This window comes from Lepisosteus platostomus, chromosome 5 (assembly GCF_059453375.1).
Source record: "Lepisosteus platostomus isolate fLepPlt1 chromosome 5, fLepPlt1.hap1, whole genome shotgun sequence".
Lineage (NCBI taxonomy): Eukaryota > Metazoa > Chordata > Actinopteri > Semionotiformes > Lepisosteidae > Lepisosteus > Lepisosteus platostomus.
The window spans coordinates 25,723,552-25,730,633 of NC_142615.1; positions in this window are offsets into that span (position 1 = coordinate 25,723,552).

Here is a 7,082-nt window from a genome sequence, read left to right on the forward strand (position 1 = left end):
GCAGTACAGAACACGCATTCAAGAGATTACACAGCAAGTCATTTTGAACACGACAAGAGAAAAGGCACACTGCACATCCGTGAAACATCACGTCCGACTCTAGAGACAGTTACATCACAGAATGGAAGTTTCAGGCCCCTTTTTTATTACAGGTTCAAGCTAACCTGAAAGTTACAGAGTTTTAGGTCACTTTTGTATTAAATCAAATAAATATTATTTGCCCTTTTTTAAATTGTGGATGAAATCCACTCCCATGTACCAAGACCTTACAGTATATTCATGTTAATTAAAATGACCAACGCTATTGGACATTAGCTGGTGCTTTTTGTAACGATTTGCTATTTCATGCAGGAAAGAAAGGAAACCCGACCCAACGTTTGCTTTCAGGTGCGGTTCATTCACATAATGGACATCTATTTCTGAGGAGCCTGATTTAAAATCACACAAATCCGGTCAAACCTACAATCTCATGATGCAAAATCAGATGCGTTATCCATTAAACCACTGGCCAATCATGTAACCGAATTGCACCATGGTGAGTTCAGCACTGCAATACTAGTAATACACCACCCCATCTAAAATTTCTAAGTGAGAAATGTGTTTTCTACATTTTTATCAGTTTTAAAATATCATATCTTTAAAACAGACAAAGGGTTTGTGTGTCACTCTGAAATTCTGATTGATTTAGAATTCAAAGAAAAAATGTTTTCTTCAACAATGCAGTGAAATTATGACATCTTCACTCTACTTCTCTCTTGTAGTAAAGCAGACCTTGCAGTGTTAGCATTTACTCCAGTAAATTAGGTCATGTATCATGTTAAATCACTTCTTCAAAACAAAACATTTCCTGGTGCACGTTTTCTCCATGAAAAAAAATACTTTTTTCCCTTACATGATTTCTCGTTTTTTTCCATCAGAGTACAGAGAGAAGAAAAAAGGGAAAAGCAGTGTCGCAAAAGAACTCCGTCACCCTTGGGAGATGTCAAGCTCATCGGATATGAAAAGTGCCCAATAAAAGCAATTTTGCTTAATTTATCTTAGCTTCAGGACTGCTATTATGTGTGAGGAGGCAACTTGCTCAGCCAGCAGACTCAGTGCTTATTGAATACAGGTATGTTTTGAGTGTCATGCTGATCGTCTTATAAATGCAAAAGAAACTTTTAAAGCTGATAAAGTAATTTGCATGTGGCTACAACATCCCTGGAAAAGAGATTTTATCAGTTGCACATAATCGGTATTTTTTACTTTTTGTTCAGCACTGGAAATATATTTTTTTAAGTTTTCTTAAGAAGATCTCATGAAGTATTGACAGGACCTACCTTTAGCACTCAATAGCGATATTAATGGAGTAGAAATGTAAGATAAATTGATGATCTGAGCTAAAATAGTCCTTCCGCACCTCATGTAACAGTGTTTGTATTCATGGCAAGTAATATTCTTTTTCAACCCCAAACGTTGCTATTGCATTAAGCTTTGTGCGACCATTGGAGGTTTCGGTAGCTTCTGGAGAGCGCACTTTTCCAAACTGAAACCTATAAGAACATTATTCAAGGTACACCATGTCCCAGAATCGTTCATCGGGACTAGGATTAATATCAATGGAAAGTACTTCAAAATAAAAGATTTAACTGAAATATTAAAAGAGTAGGAAAGCATTTAAAATAGAAAAAATCAGTTCAGATGATATTTCATTTTTGAGAAATGGGCACATACATCAGCTCAGTGAGCAGTGCGAGGTGCTCTCTTGGAGATGATGTTAAATTAGTTAAATCATGTGATAGTTGAAAAAGCTTAATACTTAGTGAAACAGCCAGCACAAATGGTTGCGTTTGTGATTATGTCACTTCTCTACTATAGCAGCGTCGATAAAAGACCCTCTGAAAGCAGTAAAGCACTGCACAACTGAATTCATTGCTATTTGGAGAAATCCACAAACTCGTGTTTTTCATGTGCTTTAAAAGACAGCCATACTCACCGACAAAATAACGACACTGCAGCTGATTTTTTCCGAAGCACAGTTGACCTTTCTGAGCCAAATGATGAAGCTCACCCAGTGAATACTACAGCAGAAGGTGGAGGAAAGTGCAACTTTGTAACTACTGCAACCACAGGAACAACTGCAAGAAGCAGAAACAATTTCCCATCGAATGGTGGTGTTGTCTGAGGTACGCGATGTGAACGTGTGCAGAGAATCCCACAATCTCTTCAAAACTTGGACAAAGTATTTCTGATGGAGCGCTGTGCGCAAAGATTGAATAAGCTTTGCTCCTGCCGATGATTCTGCGTGAAAAAGCACAGCATTCAAGTTTCACAGAAAAATGCACCATGCCTACAAAACCAATTTAAAAAACAATTGCGGCACACTACGATTCACACTGACTCAAAAGTGATCACGGCAGATGTTGTTCCCTGCATAATGCTGAAGGGACCAAAGAGCATTGCTGTTGGGAACACAAAATGAGGCTTTTTTATGCCTTGATGTTAAGCTGACAAAGACTATCTTGAAACACCTAGTTCAGTCTCTCGACAGACTGTCAAGCAAAGCTTTTACCCATTGAACTCGCAATAGAAGGAAGGTCTTAACCCACCAACACTTAGCAGCGGCAAGATTCAAACCTAACCCAGCGAAGAAAATGGAGCACAAACCCAGCACTTAGACCACCCAGCCACACTCCCAACACCTTACTCTTTTGGAGAACGTCGGGTGGGTTCAGCTCTTGTTGTGCGATGCTTGGAAATGACTGCACCTTCGTTTTCCGAGATGTTTCCTATCACTTCTTTGTCAGCTCTGAATATAGTGCTTCTTTGGAGCAGGCTTCAGACCTTTTATTTTATTTATAAAGGAGGGCGCATTCAGAAACGTGTAATTCCTGTTTTAGAAATACTTTGGGCGGTGTGTTTTATATAACGCACAAACAGTATTCTGATTGTATACTGTAGACCTGTGTAGCAATCATACTGGACGTGACTGGGATTCTGAAATGTTTCTTGAAAAGGTATTCAGGGCTGCTTGAATCTATAATAAAAAAGTGACCCGAAACTTCCTACCTTCCAATCACTGATGTAGCTCTCCCTAAACCTGTATGTGATGTTTTGCAGATGTGCAATGTGCCTTTACTCCTGTATTAAAACTGACCTCTGTTGTTGGGCGGAGTTGAAGGAGAACTAACTGCACAGAAAAAGTATGTAACAATAAAATGTTTCTACACTTCAAAATGTCCCTTTAAATCCCTGCTCACACACGTCGGTGTGGGGAGCGGGCAGGTAGAGAGCTTTTACAGATGCCCATGATGTTTCTCATGGGGTGTTACCTGCAGTAGCATCTCTCTCCACGCCTTTGGAAAGAAAAGAGTGGCTCCAGTGCAAGGTATGGTCAGAACAGCTGGTCTGATTGTCTTAGAAAACAAGAAATTAAAATCAACAGGGAAATTGAACAATACAGAAATCAGTGCAGTATACAATAGGAAGCAATCAAACAAAATGCTCAGCAAAAATCGTAGTTGAGTAAATTGGTGGAAAAAAAATATTTGTAAGCAAAGGAGAGCCCGCGCTTCGCGTGAAACACATCAATCGTTCAGCATTTCTGAAACATTTCATTGAATTGACAAAGAAGAGCCTTTAATGAACTATTCTTTACCCCTCTGTTCCTACTGTATTTAATACCACCATCTATTGTCTTCTCTAACTGTGTATTCTCATCCTGCTTATCTTGTGTATTTTTTTAACTTTATTGGTTTCATTCTGTAAAGCGCTTTGGAAAGCCACCTTTAAAGGCACTATATAATGCAAAGATTATTATTATGATTAATAATAATGAACAGTGCATTTAACATTGAGCACATGCGGTCCTTCTTTGCAAAGGATTGCAAAGGTTGGGAATTAGCCTTTCACTCGTGTTGTTGAAGATTGTATCCTGGCTTTGTTGCAGGAAATATCTGGATGCCATCACCGGATCAAGGAGAGGATCAGGGTTTTGGGAAGTCTTTTTGATGCCTGACACTGTGTGTTGTAACGGGTGTCATTCTGGACCTAAACAACAGAGAACACTGTTGAAATCGCTGAACTGCCTAGCGGACACTTTGTCGCCTCTTCTGACCTGTATTTAATGCGATTCTCTGAAAACGTGGCACGTTATATCTGCTACCTTTATGGAGGGCACACTCATAAGAATCATAGATTCGATCACAAGCATCTAAAAATGAGCATGAGAAAATGACATCACGCTATAAGGCTGAATGGCACAAATTCTCCTGTTACTTCTGCAGCAAATGTGTGTTTTTTGCTTCTTAACACTGAGATAGTTGGAGATATTTGGCAGCAGTGGGATTCCAACTCACACCCCCAAAGAGACTAGAGCTTTAATCCAGCTCTAAATTAAAAACTGGGTGACTTGTAAGGGCTGGTAGGAGAGGAAAAGAATAAATGCTTCTTTTTTGGTCTTTAGCTACTAAAAGAAAGGAAAAAATATTTGATTATTATTTATTCACCAGTTGTTTTGATCAAATTATTGTAACGCAGTGCCATATTAAGGTATAATATGTACATGAACGTCATGTCTGAGTCGATGATGGCAGCTGAGTATCGCTGGAGGACAGTTCATCATGAGTGGGTAAGCCTGCATAATGAGGGAGAAGAGATCGGCCTCTCTGACGCAGTGTCCAGTGACACTAACCTTCTGTCCTACTGTTCTCTACTTATGTAGAGGGTGAATGTTTATTTAGGTGAATGTTAGGTTTCATTCTTGTAAAATATTTCCGAGCACTTTTTTTGTTGCTGAAAATTAATCTTGTGCATTTGAATTAATTTCGATATTGTCACCTAATTCTATACATTGTTTCATCAGACTAGAACATTTAGAGGAGCTCAATTGCATTTATGAATTGCATAGTGATATTATTTCTTTCCGTTTAAATACTTCAGTCAAAATTGTAGAGAAGGTGCTCCTGTTTTCACCATTATAAGAACTGTGATGCACCAGTAATATTTACTCTCACAAAAGTATTGTAATTGTATTGTTCTGTTCTGTAACAATCTTGAGTGACACAAACCTTCTGTTTTACTGCACTACACTTCTCCAGAGGCCAGTTCAGCACACAAGGATCCTCAGTCAAACAAACACTGCAATCGCTTGATAAACGCCATTTCTCATCCTTTCTCTTAGTGTCGGTGCTACTATTGTATGCAAAGGAGGCGACTTGACAATGAAATCTTAAAGAGAGTCTTCATGAAGGTGTGCGTCGGCAAGCTCTCCACTGGCAATTGACTGGGCTTGTGAAGAAATCAATCTCATTCAACAACCATACAAATTGCACAGCTTAAGGCACATGAAGCGAAATCTGTGAGCTGATTGACACAAAACAATGTCACTTCACATTATCTGCAAAGTTGTTTTGCTTGACTGACCACCTCTTCCTACTTTACAGTGAGCACATATATTTCAGTTTCTTTCCCCCATGTGGAGATGTATCCACTGCCAAAACTGCTGTCTGATTATTTAAATTATCTGTAAAACTGTTACATGACTTCATCTAATTGTAAATTTATAAGACGGTCTATGAGACATTTGTTAGAGTAGCTGAATCCCAGGGCTCGTATGGAATCACACACAGACGGGTCTTCTGTGTGATCTGAGTCCCACTGCCCAGAGCTACAGACTGGTCAAATGGTCACTATTGTAGACACGACCATCGGACCATCGGCTACAAATAATCAATATACTGATCATAGTGTCACTACTGTTGTTTATTACATAAATACTATATATAAATAATAAGATAATTCCACACTCATATGTGTTATAAAACATTTATAAACATTTTGGGAGGCTGACATACAGTAAAGAAAGTAATACTGAAGGGCTGGAAGTCCTAGAAAGCGTTAATAGAACCTTCTTGCTTTCGACCTGGAACAGAGCCCACAACTGACAGATCAGTGACCCCTGAGCCCAGTACACAGAGAGGAGAACCAGGAGCACTTCTATGTCTCTAAGAGGGCTGGGAGGAAGGAAAAAAGGGGGAAATGTGACATGAGTCCAGGCTGTTCTGTCTGATATTGTTCATGTAGCAGCACTGATTGTCTGAATATCTTCTAGTTCTGGATTGTGAGGATAGAGAGCAGTACGGAGTTGAGCTTCTGTCTGAGTGTGAGTCTGAGCTGTGAATCTGACTGAGAAGAGAATAATGATTTTTTATTCTGCCTGAGAATTTTTCTTCTTTTCCAAGTGGTGTTACATCCCCTTCAGATACTCTACACTGACTGCCAGAGAGAAGAGGAGAGAGAGATGGACAGATAAGAGCACACACAGCAAGAGACACATACGTCTTTATTTACTTTGAAGCAAGTGTTCATTTCTTTTCTGGAACAATTTGTTTCTGAACTTCAAGAAATTCATACAACTTCTGAAAGATAAAATACAAATCTTGCTTCTCAGGACAGAAGAAATGCTGCAAACAAATGCCAGTGATTTGTGAAAAGCAATGGGAATGTGTCCCTGTGCAGCTGTTAAACAAAGGGCTGCTGGGTCAAACGCACTCAGGGACGCGCTTCAGATTGTGATGATGTAAACATAATCTCCGCTAAAAATTGAAGGGATTTCTTCGCAAACCCTCTTGAATGTTGCAGGAAATCTTCGTGTTTTACTCGTGTGCAACTACAACAAGTAAACAATTAAGTACCTAAGTCAATGTCCAAGAAACCATCCTCACGTGTGGAATTTTTCTTTAACTGGCTGTTGGGAGAATTCATTTATACACCCGTTGTATCCTTAGCAAAAATATTTTAAAATTAGAACACAGATTTGTTGGAGAACTTGACAATCCTTGACAATCATTATTAAATGAGCATTATACAAATGTGCGTTGATATTTTTAATATGTACCTTAATTGTAATGTATATATAATTGCTTTGATATGGATGTTCATTTGAAGGAATTGAGGAAACTATGAAGGATCGCAGAACAACCAAAGATACATTTGGGCATCTGCTATTGGTAAAGATTAACGAATACAGTAAGTGTGAAGCTTGCACACACACGAGAGAAAAAAAACAGTTTAAATTCACTTCATTAGACTGACGGTGTGTA